At 42.7% G+C, this 20,150-nt stretch overlaps 1 long non-coding RNA gene across 1 annotated transcript in view; it reads right to left on the bottom strand.

The window, feature by feature from the left end:
- Positions 1–1,566: 1,566 nt before the first annotated feature.
- Positions 1,567–20,150, bottom strand: part of LOC121348795 — a 49,941-nt gene continuing 31,357 nt past the window's right edge. The window contains exon 2 of the long non-coding RNA XR_005954419.1: positions 1,567–2,363. This is a non-coding gene — a long non-coding RNA (uncharacterized LOC121348795). The remainder of the gene's footprint in view (positions 2,364–20,150) is intronic.

Below are 20,150 nucleotides of genomic sequence, written 5' to 3'. Positions count from 1 at the left end.
GATATGTTTCATCTTCCTGCACTTCCATCTGAAAGTTTCATTTGGAAAAGAAACAGGCTGAACAGAAAAAATAGGAGATAAAGCTGAGAGATCTGAGTGGCTGTGACTGTTTGTAACTTAGTGAGCTGGTCTTTGAGAAGTACTCTGTCCACTAGCTGGATGCCAATTGCCAAGAGATGCTATCAGTTGATTAAAACACAGCCTGCCAGCTTCCTGCTTGATAAAACTAAGTACAATCAGATCGGGAATTCTCAAATCCATTACAGAATGGCTAGTCCATCACTTAAATCAGCATACACCACTTCCCCATGAATCATCCACATACTTTGGTAATATATTTGCAGCAGCTAAACCCTGACAAAAACACTGACAGTTTGTCAAAAAGGTCCCTGAGCTCCGGATCCTGGGGGTGGGAAATGGCAGGACCGTGAGGGTTTCCTGTTGTTCCCTGCTCAGCTGGGTGAAGGTCATTTCCTCTCCTCTCTCACGCAGAAGAAGCTGAACCCTCAACCTTTGAAGGTGTCTGTGAGCTCCCAGAAACAGCAGCCAGCCCATGCAAGGAGCCCTCTCCTGCAGGGCCATGCTGACAAGGGTCACTCCCCAAAGAGGAGGGCTGGTCGCTACATTTGTCTCCTGGCAGGTAAATAAGTTAATCCCAGGAAAAAACCAGAGGAAAAAAAGACATCATGAACTATTACAAATCAGACACACACTTTATTTCTTCTGTATGCTGTAACACAGAAAAAAAAAATAAATAAAACCACCAAAAACCCAAACCCAGGGCTGCAGAGCCAGGCCATCATTCCTGCAGAGGAAGGAAGGGGCATGCTGCCAACCCATTAAAGATAATCCACTAGCGGGTTGGAGTGTTTAAAAAAAGCCTTCTTTTGTTGGCTTTTTGGAGGGTTTTAGATCTGCTGAGTTGGAGGTGGGTGCCCAACCCCAGGTACACTGTAAAAACAGTGTTTGGACATCAGCTGTAATGTATCCTTGATCATCCCAATGTGATAGATGGAAGGGTTATTCAAGGAATTGATGTGGGACCCTTGTTAGCAAAACAACAATACTGAAATACAGAGGAACAAGTCAACCCCAATAAAACCATAAAATCTTCATTCCTTAAGAGAAATAAGAGCTTAAGAGGGGAACAAACTAGTGCAAAATCTGAAGAAAGTGAACAAATGCAATAAAATTTGGAGGCCATTTATTACTTATCAGGTAAACAGCAGATTATAATAAAATAGTGAAGCCAGAAAGATAAGTCCTAATCATAGGAATTCTCAGATAATGCCTTGATAGGTGCTGTTATCCTCCAACTCTACCACTTCTCATCCATGTCCTTTTGCATTCTCTTTCCATGTCCCTTCCTTGATTCTCCTTCCAGTTTTGTTTTTTTGTGTGGTTTTTTTTTTTGTTTTGTTTTGGGTTTTTTTTTTTTTTTTGGTTTTTTTTTTTTTGTTATAAGTAAACACTGTAAGATCTACTTGTGAAATGGATGGATAATACAACACTTTCTTGTAAAATGTCAATACATTATCTGGTGTAAAATCAGTGTAACTCCATCTCTGGTCTCAATACATTTTATTTACAAGAAAATTCATAAGCAGGAGACAAACATATACTGTTTGCACAGTATCAAAAACATAAAGTATAACATAAGGGGTTGTTTGTGCTCTCCCTTAAACTGCTGGGAGTCAGGGATGTCTCTCCAGAGCTGAGACTGACTTGGAATAGGTGAAGTAAAGCAGAGATTCACAGGCACAGTCTCCTCATTTAAATTAACACAAAGTGAGAGGACAAAGAGGCTCCCAAAATTCTGTCCTTGTGGTTAAAATTTGAATACATATTTTTAAAGCTGGCCAAGCAACTGAAATTAAACCTCATGTAATTAAGTTCCAGTAATTTGAGCAGAAAGTAGTCCTGGGAAAGTTAGCAGGCTGGAAACACTATGGTGAAGAAAATATATTGGATTTTGTTGTGCCATTCCTCTGACATCAGAAGTCCATAAAGAGGAAATTTAGGGTAAGTCAAGAGTTTTCAGTCTCTGGTGTGCAAACCCCAAAGGTCCATGGACCAAACCACACAAGCAGCTGGTTGGGTGATGTGCTCCCACCTGAATTTTTCAGTGTCTCTTCAAGGTTTCTGTACAGGACTGTGACACTGCCCCAAAGTCTCCATCCTCAGGGGTGCCGCTGCCTTCTTCTCAAACTCATGTGGCTTTGCTTTCTGCTCCTTACACCCACCAGCAGTCCTGTCTTACCTCCTGCTGCTGCAGAAACTTTTGGCCTCCTCATGGTGCAGATCTATAAGCAGTGTGATCTCCTCTGCATCCAGGCATCACCACTCCGGGTCTTCTTGGGAGACTAAGGTTGGAAATTGGAAAAGGGATCACAAAAAGTGATAAAAGTAGAAGTAAAAAAAATCAGCAGCAAGGAGGAACAGCTACAGAAGACCGGGCAGTTACTAAACAAAAAGGAAAATGAGCCAGGAGAAGCCTTGATGGAAGAAAGAGAAGTAGTGGTTCAAGAGTTGCCAGTCACCACAAAAAGGGTGCCACACAAAGCAGATGACCCTCCCTAAAGCACAAGCCCCACTCCAATACCAGGCTGGTATTGGAGCTCTGGGAAGTTTGACTTCCTTCCTCTTGCAAAGCAGGGTGACAGACACCCTGAAGGACTTTGTGGTGGTGTGGCTGCCCCTTGGATCAGAGCAGTGTGTCCCACCAAGCCCTGCCATGCTTTTGGAGAGAACTCCCCACTGGCTCTCCTCTGGAAGGAATATGTGTGCTGTTCTGCAGCTGGACCAGTGCCCAACAAATGGAGAGAGCCAGGAGATTACTGCAAAACCACCCCAAAGGGAGACACAAGTGTAGACAGAGCTGAAGCATAACCCAAGAGAAACAAGCCTACCGTCAGTTCCTTTAAATTCACTCAATATACCTGGAGGTAAACTGTTGGGGATTTAGAACATAAAATCATTGAAAACAGTTTTGTTGGTTTTTTTTTTTTTGTAGCATGCTGCTATTTTAGGTCATATTGTGCCTTCAACATTTGCACACACTTTAACTAACATCAGTGTGATCTGTACTTAACAAACACAGTGTGCCCAATGATGACTGAATTACTCAGGAGGAACTACAATTGATAAGACAATGATTTATGGACCTATTGTTTTCTAGGTTCTTGTAAATAATCCTAATTGGTGTTAATCATCCACCCTCTGCTTTGTGTTATCACCAAGCAAAGTACACTTCCTAAAGAAGCTATTTAGGGGCATAATCCTTCTGAACGGCAAGAGAGCTATTGACTTCCACAGGACCTGCACTGAGGTGCTCAACCAGGGAAAACAACTCTGGAACATGAGCAAAACACAGCACGCTGTCTTTTCCATGCTTCCACTGAAATTTTCCAATAAACTCCTGGTAAATTCAGCGTGTCCCAGTAATCCCTTCCACATGGGCTTTATGCAGTGGCTCTCCAGCCTTTCTCCCAGCTCAGAAATGCACCACAGGAGGTTCATTTGCTGATGTTTATTTACTGCCAGTGTGCAGCTCCTGCCTGCATCCCCTTGACATGGTCTGGCTGTGTCAAACCTGACAGAGACTGCTTTGGAAGAGCAGACACCGGCACCAGGACCTGGTGTTTTTCTGTCTCTGATTTTATTGCTGTGCCTGAAAAAGTGTTTTGATCTTTTGGTGCTTCACTGTTTGTCACTCCATGCTCTTGTCACGAAGGAGCCGTGGCACTTGAGACCCCCTTCCCTGCTAGTTTTAGGTGTAAGGTTTGGTGGGCTCAGTTCTAGCATACAGATCAGCTTGCTTGACTTTAACAGGTCTGCACTTTAAATAACACTTAAATCGCATTCTAGAGGGTGCAGACACACACTGCTTGCTTATGGAAACTACAAGGAAACCAGACAGCTTTTCAATTTATGTATCAAAGAGAAGGAGATTTACACATAAAAGGGTGAATTATTTTGATTTGTAGTTTTCAAGCCACTGTACATTCTCCAACAAAAGTGCTCCCTTGTCTCTGCTTTCTGATAGTTCATATCAGGTTCAGTGGCCTAGATTTTCAAAAGTGGTAATTTTGGAGGCCAATATTCCTCTGTGCCAACTCAAGGTGCCTTAAAGAGACCAGATATTGTTAAGATACTTTATATCTTTGGCAAATAGGGCGATTTTAGCACCTCTCAAACTTGACACCCCAGAGTGACAGTGTGAACAATCCTCACGGGTGGGTTGGCCTGAGGAATAAAGCTTTCTCCCACCACACCATCCCTTCCACTGACACTGGTCCTCACAGCATCATACCCCCACCACCATTAAAGATTCCTGCAGAGTCAACATCACCAGTCCTTTTTGACATTCCCAGCCACCAAACATCCTAAATAACCTGCAAAAAGAGCTCATTTCCTCAGCTATTTCATCTTTTAAGTAGCTATAAGAGAAAAGTCTTCTAAGGCATGAGGCTGGATAGCCAAAATCTAGCTATATGGTATTTGAGGGAGAGGAGGGGAGAAACCCTATCCCATTATCTGCATTATCCTGTTACCCTTGGATGTCTTCCATGTACTTGGAAAAGCAATGCCCCATTCTTGAGGCTTCACATTGCAGCCACTGCCTTTTTGGCAGAAGAAGGGTGGATGTGGCTCCCTTCAAAGTCAATCAATGTCACATCTTTAATCAATCTAGAAGGTCACCACTGCACTTCCATCAAAAAAAGTTGGGTACAATTCTCGCTGAGTCCTGATTGTTTGTGGGGAACTCAGGTTGCAGTGGGTGTTAGAAAAAGTCTTTTCTGACCCTTACCTCAGCACATCTTCTATTCCTAGGCTCTTTGTAAGAGTTTAAGATCAAATGAGAATTGTATCCAGGACTCTGAGATACAGTGGTGCAGGAGGATGTGCAGTGAAACCTCAAAACACACCAAAGTGACTTAGCTTTGTGTTTCTTTATGGTTGTGAACACATCCAGCTTTGCTGTGAGGTTCAGAAAGCTTGGGGAGCTTTGTGTGAAGGCAGGTCACATTCTGAGCAAGCTTACAACGATTTTGAGTTTCACATTACAATCACCTATGAAATGCTGCTGTTCATCTGGGATGTCTGTGAGTGGCCACAAAACAGAAATCTATTGTGTTTCAGGGAACTGTGACTAGGAGGGAGGATCATGGCAAGGCTAGCGTCAAAAACACTCAAACTTCAAGTCAGGACCCCTTACTCAAACACACCCCTCAATTTCAAACACTGAATCTATCAAGCAAGAAAATTCATCCCCCAAGCTGGAGCAATTTCATTTTCATCCTGGTACAATTGGAGCAGGATCCAAAGCCCAGTAAAGTCAAGGGTAGAATTTCCATTGATTTCTGAGGAGCCTGGATCAGATCCTAGATCACATCGTCACTGCAGCAAAACCCAGCCGTGTTGCAGTGTACCCACCTGCTCTCCAAAGTCTCAGCTCTGGACCTTCCAATCCATTGCAGGTACAACCTAAGTTATTCCAGCATTTACTTGGTGCAAGGCTAAATAAATACTGTTTTATCAAAATCAGCAATACTGCTTCTCTTCAATAAATTAGGCCAACTAATACACATCTTTTATTAGGACAATTTGTCTTCTTAAGTCAAAACCAAGTGTCAAAATCCCTATTCTATCAATCAGTCCGGTGCCCTCTTGCACCAGCTGTGAACTAGGGCTGGATAAAGACATACAGAAAAAGTGAATGAAGGCCTTACAATGTTTTTTTAATGAGGTACTTAGGCTTCTTTTACAATAATTCAACAAAATCTGGCTAGGTAAGGGATCAACAGCTTTTATGTACAGAAGAAAGAAAGAAGGGAAGAGGAAAGCAAAAAGGAAGGCAGACAAGAAGGGAGGAAGGAAGAAAGGAGGGGAGGAAGACCCTCTGTTTCATTTATTAATACTTCATATTGACAAGTCACAAAAACACAAAACCACAAAAACCGTCTTTAACCTTTGCCTGTTCTCAACAAAATCACCCACCTACAAATTAAAATCCCCTCCAGACATTGCTGAAATTGCTTTCTTAGGCAATTTTGTAATGTAAATTGTTCTGCACACTAAGAAATTATTTCAAAAATAAGACAGAGATTTTTTTCCTTGTGTGCAAATCAAACCAAAGAGGAATTTCTGGGAAGAGCAAATAATCTGCTGCAGCCAGTACTAGAATAGGTGCCCTAAACAAACCTCCAGAAGGAGCATAATGAGGCAATGATTTATGGCGTGCTATGCAGGTCTCACTGCTGTGAGTGTTGTAAGAACCAGAGAAAGGCTGAGGCAGTAATCATGCAGCCTCCTCCTCCTCCTCCTCGTGTGTTTCTGGGTATTACCTGCTCAGGATATGAGTGTGAGACAGGGCTGCAGCCTCCCTGAGCTGCAGGATTGGCAAGTGATCTTTGTGCTGCAACATCTTGTCTCATATTTACAGCTCCATCTCCCACTGACTAAAAAAATAAAAAAAATTAAAAACCTGCATATGGATATTCTGAAACTTTGCACAAATATAAAGTGTCATTCATGTTGGACAAGTTATTGCTCGGTCTAAAAAAGATTTTCAGGAATGTTGTCATCAGCAGGTAGAATCTTGAATATTTCAGAATGAAGGGTAAAACTTCCCTTGGTTGCAAAAAGGGCAGCATTTTACCTGTGAATTAGGGACTGAATACAGACAACGAATTCTGCCCACATAAATATTTGTAAGAAATCTTGGTCCTGAAGTACTAGAATCAATTAAATGAGGAGCAGAAATATGCAATGTAACCAGCATTGCACCAATCAATACAAATCAACATGAGCCTGACCCTGTATGTGTTGTATTTGCAATTTGCTGGGCTTTTTTTTACAATTTAAAATTCATTGGGGTACTTGTACTGATTGGCTGGTTGCTTGCACTTGTGCCCATATTCCTCTAAATTTCTCCAGTTTAAAATACAAAAAAAAAATTCCCACAACTAAGAATCAGTCTTCAAATGTCTCTGGTAAGTTATTTATCGTAAATAAACATGGAAAAGATTACCTGCAGACTACTCGTGCTCAACTTCCCCCCTACCTCCCCCCTGCCCCAAAAGGCTAAATCAGTGAAATAAATTAATTGTTATGAATTATTCAGTTCTACCTGTGGCAATGAAAAATAGCAAGAGCATTAGGATTCTTCTTTGTGTACTAAGCCTCTAATTTATAGAGAATGCATATTAATAAAACACAGGATATTCATCAATATTCAAGTCACTGGCTGCCTGACTATTTAATCTAAAATTACCAGCCAGCTCAAAACTCTTACTAGTTAATCATGTAATCTAAGCCATTCTGATATTGATGGTTAACATTAATTGCCCAACTGCCATTTATAAAAACCTCTCCTACATCTTCCCTTTGCCTGGCAGAGAACCTTTGACACGTTTAACTTTTCAAACAAGCTGGAGTAGGTCAGCTCATCCAGCCTGTTCTCCAGCCCAAAATGTTTGTTTGCTTCATTCTCATGAAAGGGATATTGTCTCCTGTTGTGGTTTTGCTTTTGAACATAAACAGTAAAAACTGTCCTTCATTATAAGGATCTTTGATATGTTCCCCTCCTGCTGCAGATGTTCTGCAGGTGGAAAGGATAACCAGCTGGATTTTGTTGCCTGCACAGATTGTGTCATCCTTTACAATGGAAACAAAAGTGTTCAGATCAGGAAGGCCAAAACAGTCTCATCTGCCAGCCACGTACTCTACAAAAAGCCACCAACCACAGACTTCCTCCCCCAAACCTGACTTCACACTCCAAAGGGGATGGCTGGCAAAGAGCAGAGACACCTTCAGACATTGCCAACCTCTGCTGCACGACCTGCTCTGCACAAATCAAGGTGAAACGTGAGAACTGAAGGAAATTCTCATGTGATAAAAGTTAGCCAAAGTTTAGAATCAAACTCCCAAATTTACAATACTGGTAAGGAGCGCTGATGAAAGGGATGGCAGTGACATCTTCCTAAAGCAATGCATCTGAGCTGGTCTTGGTACTTTTCATCTGAAATTTTTTTCTATTCTTCTTTTTTTCTTTTTATTAACTTAACCCAATTAAAGTTAAAAAAAATACAGAAAAAAAATCCAAAGCTCCACAAGCAAACAGAAACCTTTCAGTTATTCTAAACAAAAAGTTAGGATCCTGGAAGATAACTACAAATCAGCAAACCTGCAAAGAACTCAGTGTAGCAGAAACTTCATACTACAAATATATTGAGTCATGTAAGTGCTACTATATGTGGCACTAACGGAGAGAAGCAAATGAGATAAGAATTGTTTTGGTCATTCTTTTCTCTGCTTCTCTCCATTCAGAGGGCATGTGAACACCACAACTGTATAATTAAAAAAAAAAGTTTTTTAAAAACAATATTCCTACCCCTTTCAAATGACACCCTTGGGTCATTTAAACTGAAATTTAAGTATCATGGAAAAATTTTGCAAAAAATGGGGGGTTTTCTGAGTAAAGAATAGTTTTCTCTGTAATATAATAATTCTCTGGATTGAGAGAAATTACTTGCATTTTATAATTTTGCCCCTCTGGAATCCAGAAACCATCAAGAAATTAACCAGTGTATGTTCCCATGGAGGGAGGGCTGCTGAGCAATGCCTGGTGAGATAAGACACACAGTGTTGCTTCTACTACTCCGGAGCAAAATCACCCTCCTGGCCTTGAGCCTTATGTAAGTAAGGGACCCCACCACCCATCCCAGCCGTGTCAATAAGAACTTGAACCTGGACCTTTGCAGAAGACAAACACTCAGCGTGCAATAGCAGCGCCTCCCAGCCCGTTTCAAAATTCCAGTCAATATTTGCGGAGGATGTTTTGCAGCCCTCGCGCAGGAGCCGGCGGCGGCGAGCTCCGAGCTGCCGAGAGGGAACAGCGTGCTGACAGCAGGGAGAAAATGATGACTGCACGGTGAAACGCGGCCTCAGAACAAGCAAGGACTAAATAAACTCTCAGCATAGCTTGGTAATTCTTTGTGGCACAAAAAGTGGCTTGGGCCTCGTCTGAACTGGGCTTTTACCTAAGTTGGAAACCCATGTTTAAATTAAATTTAAAGACCATTCTTCTTAAAAGCACTTCTACAATGCTTTGGCTGGACAGTGTATTTTTCTAACCGATGTTTACATAGTTTGACCCATTTTCACTTCTTTGCTTTAGCTGAAACTATTAATTAAGCTATTTAAAAATTAAATTGAGTATATGCCTGCTTTGGACTGGATCTCAGGCTTCATTTAATTGTTGGTTCTTGTCCTGAGTTTGGCTGTGAGGGTGTGTGAATCTGTCTCCATTTGGAAATGAACACAAAATTACAAATATATTTCATATAGACTATGAGATTGAGTAAAATACTGAAGACATGCCCTACTTTAATTGTTTTAATTGTTTGGGATACATCCCCATGATATTGAAAAATTACATCTGCAAGAAGTACAGTGACATGAGTCCAGTGTAGCTCACTGTGGAAAACTGTGCAATTTTAAATGGCTGAGCTGGTGTTAGAGATATAAACCAAAGTTCAATTTTTGTGAGCACAAAACCAGTCACACATCACATTTCTTGTGATTTATATGCCACAACCATGCTGGATTTTCGAGTGGAAAAGATGTCTAGAAATTAATGAAAAAGGGTCATCTCTGTTTTTCTATTTGCACTAAAATAATTCAGGGCTTTCTCTTATAGAAGGGCCAATGTGCAAAGCAAAGTCTGATTTAGATTTTCCCATTGAATGGTTTTTCTGTACAGAAATCTCATGAAAACACACTGATTCTTTAAACTTCACTGTTGATGCTGAAATTATGCTGTATGTCAAAATTACATCAAACAACTGCACTTATTTCCACCAGAAAAATTTGATTATTTCACTCTCATTTACATTGCATTTTTCCCCACTATAATGCTGACTTGGTAATTCCCTTAGGTCTGGATACCTCCAAGTAGATTTTTTTCAGTAGAAAGAAAGCTTTCATTATATTTCATAATTGTTTTCCTCCTTGATTTGAATGTTATAATTGGGTTGGAGATATGTTTATTGCTAACTTCATGTTTTGCCAGGCTCCACGAGCAGCATCTTTTAATTTCTCTCTTTTCTATGAACCTTTTGACTTGATAAAAGTGGCTCTAAGGTATTTTTACAAAAGAGGCCAACATAGCCAGTTCATTTTAAACCCTTCTCTTTAAAGTATCTCATTTCCTTACTATTTCTTAATAGAGGCACTATCCTGCAATGTCATAAAGAATGCTGCAGTTGACTTCAGTGGGACCAGGATCACTCTGTACTGTAATTAGTTCTATATTTCAAAATATTAGAGGTCATTTTCTTCCTTTTTTTTTTTTTTAATCTGAGAAAAGAAAACATTTGGAAAAAAAAAAGGCTTTCAAGTGTGACTGTCAGTAGAATACTAAAAATAAGTTGCAGGCATTCCAGTTGCTACAATTTATGTTTCTAATCAAATTTTCCTCTTCTCATTTACTGCAAATTTTTAATGTAAGTTTTTACAGCCATTGATTCAGTATCTTTAATCTTCCACCAATATTAGATAGAAATGGAACTAACTAGGGAAAATCTATCTGGTTATAAAGCACAGTGTCTATAAAGTTGTTCAGTTCATCCAAAACTGCTTCTTTTTTTTTTCCCAGCAGGTCGGACAGGATAAAATTATATTTTGAAATACTGTTAATACTATTCTGAGATTAATACACTGGTAATTAATAATAAGTTTAAAATATTATGATGCCTCTGGAGAAATCAAAGGATTCAATGTCAATCACCCTGACTACCAGCACTGGGCAAGATCCCACAGCGCCAAGTTCTGGATCTTTTAATTGCATTCAGCAGCAAAAGCTACTCCCTGAGACTGGTAGCAGAATTCAGCTCCAGCCCAGACCAGGGAGGGAGCACATAATTTCCAACTACTCATTTAGATGGGATCTGTCAGGGTTTGCATGAGCAAAGACCCGGGAGCCAGTCTCACAGGGAGAAAATAGCTGAGCACCCACACCCCGGGTCACGGCCTCTCCGTCCTTCCCTGTGCCGAGGGCTTGCCGCAGGCTCTGCCAGCACCACGCTCCCTGTTTTGCAAAGAGGGCTGTGCTGCTTCACTGGGAGCTGTCAGGCTCCATCCCCTGCCCCAAGCTCCTCTCCCCAGCCCCATAAACACCCCGGAGCAGACACCCTTTGTCCGCACAGTCTATTTATAAAACCCCACTTCCAACATGTTTCGGCTGGTGTAGGTCAGCTCCACGGCTCCAATTATGGCAGCCAGGCTGTGCAGCAGGAAGGTGCAGCACCCGAAGAAATGGTTCAGGGCCAGTAACAACTTGACCCCAAGCAGCCCCAGCAGAGCAGCATGCCTGACCATGCCCTTCCAGCAGGGCAAATACGTGCTTTTCCCTCATGACCATTGTGTCAGTGCTAAAAATATAAAGCACTTCGACCCTGCAAAGAGCTCGAGTGTGCCTTATGGACAGTCCCTTTAAAATCCACAGGTCTGCAAGGCAGAATGAAATCCCGCACCCACTGAAGCAAATGGAAAAACTCTTCTGCCTGCAGGGTGCCAGAAGTTGCTTCCCAGGGCAGGAAAGTTAAGAACATGTGCAAGATTTTGGCAGGACAAGAGACCTATTTTTGGACACTGCTTATTCTAGGTATTTCTACCGTTCCCATTAACACTGTCCCAGAACATGTGGGAATCATTCATGCATTTGATAATCTGGGAACGAGAAATGAAGGTTGCCCAAATTCCCTGGATGAGGAGCAGCAGCAGAGGCAGGTCTGTCTGCTTGGGGGTTGCTCCTGCACACAGAGTCTGGCTGGGACATGGGTACATCATGCAGCCTACAGCAGGAGGGCATGGGGATACAGACTCTGGACACCTCCTCTGCTGTAATTGCCCATGTATTTACCCTTCCCACACCCTCTGCACGGGCAATGACAGATGAGCCCTGTCAAATATCCAATGGTGTCTCTGCAGCTGCCATGCATGGACAGGCACTTCCACATCCCTGTGGGAAAGCAGTGTGTATTCCTGCTCTGCTGCTGAGACCTGACTTGTGTGCTCCCCACTCCACTTCTCATCATGCAAAATTTCATGGCTGGGATGCACAGGAAGGTCCTGCCAGGATACAACTGGTTAGTTCCCACATTCCCAGGGCTTTATCCAGCAGGACATGCCAGTCTCCGGACAGAAAGGTCTCTGCTGTTTCCAACAATGGCTTAAAGTGTTACCTCTGCACTGGCCAGTGTGGTCCAGAGCAGTGGGGAGGTGAGTACCCCACATGGCCATGGCTATGGCTTGGCACACAAAGCACTCCAGACATGCATAGCCATCCTCACCACCTCCTCTGGGCACAAGAGAGACTTAAGGGCTACATGCATATGCACGTGCATCTTTTCTCCTCCATATCATCTATATCTGGCACAGGGAAGGGGTGTGATCTCCTGACAGTGTGAGAAAAAGTCTCTATTTATTCTGTCTGGGAGGGTGTTGTGTGCAGTGAGAGCATCTCAGCTCACGTGTGTGCTCACAGGAGACATCATTTGGGGTGCTGACAGAGGAGCCCTGGTGCATCTCCCTGGCCATGGGGGTTTACCCACAGATCACAGCCAGCAGAAGGAGAAATTACTTCAAATCTACCCTGCCCTCTTCCAGCACCCTAATACTGTCCAGGAGAGCCAGTGCTGAGTTTCAGTGGGCTGGAAGTGTGGGCACAAGCTCCCTTCTGCTGACTTGACTGAGCCCCAGGGCCCCTCAGGGCTGGCAGTGATGGGGGCACTTCTGTCAGCACTCTGCGGAAACAAGTTAATTGACATATGCTAACACACTGTTAAACATAACACTGTCGTGTTTAAAAATATACTAGCTGGTTGGATCAAATGCATTTTAAAACAACATTTTTGAACATGGTTGAGATGGAGGAGATGTAAGAGCAAGAGCAAGTGTCCTTTGGCCGAGTAGAGTCTGCAGGGAAAGTTAACTTAAAAAACAGGTTTTCCCTGATAATGTTAATTTGTTTACATTGTCCAGTTCACAGGATTTCAACATGAACATGCAGCAAAATGTCTGTGTGCAGCATAATACCCATGTAATCCATCCGCAGCGTTTGTAAATTCAGCCCTCAGGCACCACCGCAATAAACACCATAATCGTGTAATACGATAATAACAACTCCCCAAAAGCATTACAACTCTTCCTGTCAATACAGGTATCTCTTTAATGACATGCTAAAACTGAAACCAGAATTAAAATCAAGATGTTGTTTTGTGTCTTTAGCTATGGTTGTAATATACATCCAGGGAGAGGTTATTCCCTCTGCCTGAAAGGAAGCCAGTTTCTGACTCTGTCCACTTCTTTTTTGTAAATTGCTACTGCTGGAAAACACACAAACCATTCCTCTTTGCATGCTCTTCTGCTGCAGGCTGGTCCTCCAGCACTCTTCAACCCAAGGATTCTACAAAGCTAAAAGCTGCAATAGCTTTTTTACTTCTAGTTTGAAGCCAGGATCCTCAGCCACACAATCACTTCCAGTGAAGCTCTTCACACCATCACAGGGCAGTGAGTGTGATTTTGGCTGGTGGATAAAATAGCAAGAGCAAGGGAACACTAAAAGACAAAAGACTTTCTTTCCACGCAAATGTACTGTGGGACAGCAAATGGAAAATGAAATAGCAAAATCTAGGTCAGTGAAAAGCTTATGGTATGAAGAAACAATAAGCAGAATTGCCTCTAAATATAACAAATACTTACTCAGGTTTTTACCAAAAGCATTGAGGGTTCTTTAAACAATAATGCTGGGGCCTGATTTATAAATCTGCATGTTCAAATATCATGGTGCAAAATTAAGTCAAGATTCAAAAATGAAACCATACATCAAATTCCTGGCAGTGAAGGTACACAAATATATGCTGTGATTGTCCATCATCTGTGCCCAAGTCAGTGTAATTGTAGAGCTCTACAAGGGGTTCTCAATCAGGCTTTGGGGATGAAGTGCAGAGTTGAGACCCATCTCTGGGCTGACATCACAAGGGCTACAGAGAATTTGCACGGATACTGCTCAGAGATGACATTTCTGTTAGAATAAGTGAGGGTGTTTTGATGTTTACATAGCATTTTATGTGCAGGGTTTAAAGCACAGGAGAAATTAGACAAAGATGCCTATAGAGATGAAAGGAACTTGTGGGGCATTTAAAAGCAAACCTACCATTACAGAGATGCCTGGGCCAGGGTGTCCCAAGCTTCAAGCACTGCTGCCACATGTAATGGCAACCTCCGTGCTCAGGAATATCTTGTCCTGGGACTCCAGGGATGGGCATTTCATCAGAGAGCTGGGGCCAAGATGACCCTGGTCATTTGAGCTTGGACTCGATGGTGCGAGAGGCCTTTTTCAACCTAAATGATTCTGGTATTCTGTGTGCTGCAGCCCAATACTTTGGCCCTGTATATCTGTGAGGTGTGGAACAGGAAGGAAGACTGAGGTTGGAGCTTAGAGAAGGCTGAACACATTCTGTCAGCACTAGCTGCTACCAGAAAGAGAACAGAGAAAAGAGAAAGGAAAAAGCTGAGACTAAACATTTATTCCAGGCTTCTGCCCTTACCACACTGCATGAGAGATCAGAGGGCTGTCCTGACTCTGCCCTGGGGCAAATGCTCCTGGTGAGAGGATCTGGTGAAAATTTGTAAAGTCCTCTGGCTGTGCTATCCTCCAGAGGAGATGATATTATAAGATTTTTTAAAAGAGCAAGCAAGAAAAAAGCCTGCAAGCTTATGAACTTCCTTGATCTGAAGCTCCACAAATTCTTTCCATGGTTTTGGTACAGCACCTTATGTGCAGGGTGGAAGGGGAAGCTATTGAGTGTTGAATTACAGAGGGGAAAAACATCTCAAATTCCTTACTATTTATACTCACAACTTTCCCAAATCATTATACACAAATCTCCTAGCCTCAGCTGAACTGCTCACAGGTTACAGGGCCAAGAAAGAGGTGGAGCCTTTATGGCTCACTCTAAGCCTTTCAGAAACTTGAAATTCCTAAAAAAAAAAAAAAAAAAAAAGAAAGAAAGAAATGAAAGATACCCTGCCAGGCAGAGAAAATTCAACCTCTACAGTGCCCCACAAGAACAGAATTAATATACAAGACAGTAGGAGGTTGCTTTCATAACAGGGAGCATAGGTTGCTTATTTGTGAGAAGTTTTCTGGGACTACCTTCATTGTTAAGCTGAGGCTGACACTGGGTACAGAGAGACAGAAATTTCACAAAAGCATTGAGCGATTGGGGGTATTTGAGAAAAAATCTATTCTGGTAGTCCAGACACTAGGCTGGGACTTGTTAAGTTGTGAACTTGTTAAATTCCAGCTCCACCAACGGCTTCCTGCACGACAAGAAACCAAGTGAGCCTGTTTCTGCTGGTACAAATTCTCCTTGACTTTCAGAGATACCACGGCCTTCATGTGGCAGCTCCTCACCCATAAAGCTGTTTGAGAATCTGCTTCCCCCCCTGCACATGGACTCCACCAAACACCCTTGGGATGTATCAGCAAATCAGGGGGCAGAGAGGGGCTTTAACCTCATAGGACAGGTCCAGGTGCAAGCCCTGAGAGATTCATCTTTGCACAGTTCTTCTCCACCTCTTCACACAAGCCTGCTTTTGGGGTGGCTTATTTGACTTTTTAAAATTACTTTTGCCACTCCCACAACCAGTGGATGGGGGAGAAATGGACTGTTTTCAGATTTTAGTTTCCTTGTCATTATTTATGGTGTTTCCTTGTTTTGCCAAAGTTTCATTAATTGTTTTTAGCCCAAACAGTGAATTAAATTAGGAACACCCATTTCTATTTTTGTTTCTGGACTATTTTCACTTAATGGTTTTAAAGTTTTTGCAAGTGCTCTTATTTTTGGATTTTCAACATTGAACAGGGCAATAGAGACATTAAAGTAAGAAATATGCTAATTAGACTGTATAATAAATGTAAAAGTTATGAGAACTCTTTAATCACATGAGATTTGGAGGCTCCCACCTCTACCCTAATTAAAAATCTCAGTCCTATATGGTTTAGCATGAAGCTCAACAATACTGCTCACATGTACTATGTGCAAGAAAGAAGCACCCCATGGGCTCCTTCAGAGGAGGACACATGAGATCCTCAAGAGGATTGAAAGGAAATACCCCATTCAGTAGGGCAGTTTCTGTCCTCATATCTCTCTGAGGGAATTCCTGGAGGGTAATGCACAGTTCCTTCAGTCCAAACTCTTCACAGACTACCTACTAACCAAAAAGTCTGCAGCCAAGAAGAGTGCTGATGACCAGGGAGGCAGCTGCTCTCCCACCTTTTCCATGCAGGAGGGGTGGACCTGAGCTCACGGCTTTGCTGCCATGCACAATGTGCCAATGGAGCCAGTGGGGTTAGTGAAATGTGCAGCCATTGTACTCTGTTATGCTTATCCACACCCAAGTGTTTTTTAAACACAGACTGTTGAATTACCCAAAAAGCACCTTAGCCAACATGCTCTCAGATTTCCAACTGATAGCCCTTTAAAATAGAGGTTTTTCCCCCATTAAACAAGCAATTATAATATTACTAGAGGTCTGGAGGCTTTTGCTCTGAGCTTCGACCTACAGCAGTATTTCCCTGCTAGAAAAAAGCAGGCTGGAGTTGGTGACATAACACCAAATATACAGATGGGACCACACTATAATTAGCAAGGGAATGTCATTCCTGCCATCTTTGCTTCATTTGTAACTGTGCCTGTAAGCTCTGGGGAATGGTGTGCATTTCACACAGTCTGCACAAGAACGAGGATTGCCAACTGTCCCAGTTCTGGTGGGATACCCTTGGTCCTCTGACCCGAGGCTTGCCGAGATGCCAGCAGTGCTGCTGGAGAGCGGTGCCCCTCGCCAGGCCACTGCCATGACCCCTGGTCCCAGGGCAGAGGGGCAGGATTTCTCTGCATGGAAGCAACAACCCAGCTCCCTCTAAAACACCTCATGCTTCCATCCAGAGGAGCACTGCCCATTGCTCCTTGACAGGCTCCTTCACACGGACCCAAAAACATCCTTTTGCCCATCACCAAGCCAAATGAGCACCCTGGGTCTAACAAGAGAGGCCAATAACTCTGTTCCTCTCCACACTCGACGTGCTCCCAGGAGGGAGAGGATTTATTCAGAGTAAATATGGGGATTTTCACTGGAGCTGTGCTTTTCAGCATCTAACCACTATTTTTAAATCTCTCTATTTGTTCCAGTAAAACACCAAATCAACGTTTAAAGTTTTACTGCTTACTTTAAACATTCTCAATAATTTTAAGTCCAGTTGTCTTTTGAACACTTTGTCATCCTCTGCAGGCACTTGAAAAACTTACTGTTCGCTTTGCTCTGTCTGTGCAGTCAGGTGAATTTGTTTGGTTTTTCACCAGGCTGCACAAACTGGTGAAACGAGCCAGGGGAGCAAACAAATCTATAACGTAACATGTTGCTTGTCTTACGCACAAAATTCAACTCAGCTTACTCGAGGAGGCCAATTCATTCTACTGAGTCCAAAGGGACCTTGCCTCTGAAGGTCTCAAAGCATGTTAGAAACATTAAGTTGTACAGATTTTTAACCTTAGGGATTTTAAACAGAACAGACCCCTGTGATCATCTCATCAGAGTCTTCTTCATGACATATAAATAATTTCCCTGTGTATTTCCTGCAAAAAGGCAGAATTTTGAGATAAAGTAGAGCACATTTTTCTGGTAAGGACTTTGGCCTTGATGAAAAACTTCAAATGATGCTCAAAGCACCACTTCCTTATGTAAGATTTCCTAATTTTTTTATTTTTTTTTGGTCATGAAAAGTCCACCACCACAACTGTGCCACCATATTAATTGTAGAAGTGGGTAAACTGAGGCAAGGAGGAGTCAGGACTTCCCCAAGGTTACAACAACATCCAAGTATGGTTTGCCACTGTTATTTTTATTGAGGTTCAGGGTTCCACAGAAAGGGCTGTCTGGTGTGAGCTGCCAGTCCCTGCTGTCACCTTGCCTCTGTCCCCCACCCATGTCATGTCGCTGCTGTCTGTGCAGCCCCAGGTGGGGTAGGCAAGCCCAGCACCCACCTGCACCCCCAGGCTGGAGCCCCTGAATCCTGCCCCATTTGTGACAGAGGAATCAGGCAGCTCCTGCTGTGAGCTGCAGCCAGAGTCCAGGAGACTGGAGACCTGGGATCTGCTCCCAGCCCTGCCACAGAATTTTTGCAGATCTGTAGGGAAATCACTTATTTCCCCGGGATTTCCCCTTAAATTTGACAGAGTGCCTTGAGATTCCCCAAGGAAAGGCACTGTTCAAGTACAAAGCTTAATTATGATTGTTATAATATAGTCATGCCACTAATTCCCACTAAGAACTGCAAATCGCTCCCATTCCGCTCCTCCATCCCCCATGCTTGTCAGTGCTGGTGGACAATTAATTCCTCAAAAAGAAATATATTAAACACATGTGAAATCTTTTTTATTCACAGGACATCTCTGAGCAGATTGCAGTTCCCTTCAAACATATTTGTGATTTGAATGCGTCAAGTGATGTATTTCCACTTTTTTTTTTTTTTAACAGCTTGACAGAATTTATTCAAAATTCAAGTTGTGACTGGCCAAATAAATCTTGCAACATCCTTTCTATGCCTGTGATCAACCAAATTCTTCTACCATGTAGAAATTTAAAATTCATTTTCTATAAAGCTTGCATGGTTGTCTTTAGAAATTGTATTGAATGAGCTGCTTTCCCCCCACCACCCAGTTAAATTTAGTCATTTTGAAATCCACAGGAATCAATCTCAAGAGGAGTTTAGAAGGCTGAGGTGAGTTCATTGAAAACCTCAAATAAATTAAAATACATTGAAAATACTTTGCATTTTTGCCCTGCAATAAACACCAAGGCTGCCACAAGAAATGCATCAGCCTGTCCCAGCCAGGCTGAGCCCCAACTATTGTGACTCTTCTTAAGCAAAGAGGTTAATGAAACCCCTGCTACAAGGGTTAAAGGATAAATTCAGCTCTATGATCATTCCTTAGAGAACATTTGAAGGACAGTTCAATATCCCACCTACAAAAATCAACCCCTCTGCTGTCAGCCCTACAACCTGAACAAGGAGCTCTGAGATATATTTGTGTAATATTAGACCTGAAAAAAATTACAAATTGTGATGAAATTAAAGACAGCCAAATTTTTAGCCATTCTCTGCTGATAAAGGCTCTATTATTACCATTTACAAAGGGGAAACACAGCCAATTATAAGCTACTTCTGGCACATGCCAGCCCTCGAGTAGAAGATAAGCCAACACAGCAGAGCTTGCAGCTGGAAGCCCAGAAATGTGAAAATGAGCTGACTCATGGAAATATCCTCATATGAAATATCGGTTGGTTATTTTTCTCTGCCTCCTTTCTGTGTGTCTTAGGAATGATATATGAATTGCCTTATTTACTTTGTCCCATAAAACTTACATTTTTTTATTAATGTGCTGCCAGCTCCAAGAGCAGTCGGTGTGGGAGCAGATGGAGGGAGGGAAGCAGGGGGGAGAGCTGGTCTTTTGGGGGCACAGCATGGGAAAGGTCCCCTGCAACACTGCAGGTCCAAAAGCACAGTGGCTAATTTTCACTGAGCTTTGTCCTGCTCCCAGAGAGCAAACCAGCTCCTCATTCTGCCCTGATTTCACCAAAAGCATGAGGCTGCCTGCACTGACGTTACATCAGGGAGAACTAGTGAAAAATGAGGTTCCCAGAATTTATGCTCCTACCTGAAACCAAACTGGGAGCAAAAGTGATTTCCTCTGTTTTTGCCCAGTGCTGCCCATCCCAAAGTCCAGCCCCAGCAGCAAGTCTGCTGTTTCCCAGCAGGCAGGGGATGTCACCGGCCATGGGCTGCCATCAGCCATGAATTTACCTGCCTGGCACACCAATGTGGAGCTTTTCCCTGCACTCACCCCAATTTCCATGAGGAAATGTAACCTTTGAGATGTCTGTCCCCTTTCAAGCCCACTCAGAAAGCATTCACACGTTGTTAGGAGAGGCCTGGGTCCAGGTGGGTGGGTGGTGGGATGCTATATGCCTCATTTCCTTAGGAAATGAGGTTAAACAACCCTGCCCTCCCCCGTTATACT

Source organism: Pyrgilauda ruficollis, unplaced genomic scaffold (genome assembly GCF_017590135.1).
Source record: "Pyrgilauda ruficollis isolate IOZ18807 unplaced genomic scaffold, ASM1759013v1 scaffold13, whole genome shotgun sequence".
NCBI lineage: Eukaryota > Metazoa > Chordata > Aves > Passeriformes > Passeridae > Pyrgilauda > Pyrgilauda ruficollis.
Note: the sequence above shows the minus strand (reverse complement) of the source record. Positions and strands in the feature narration are given on the sequence as shown.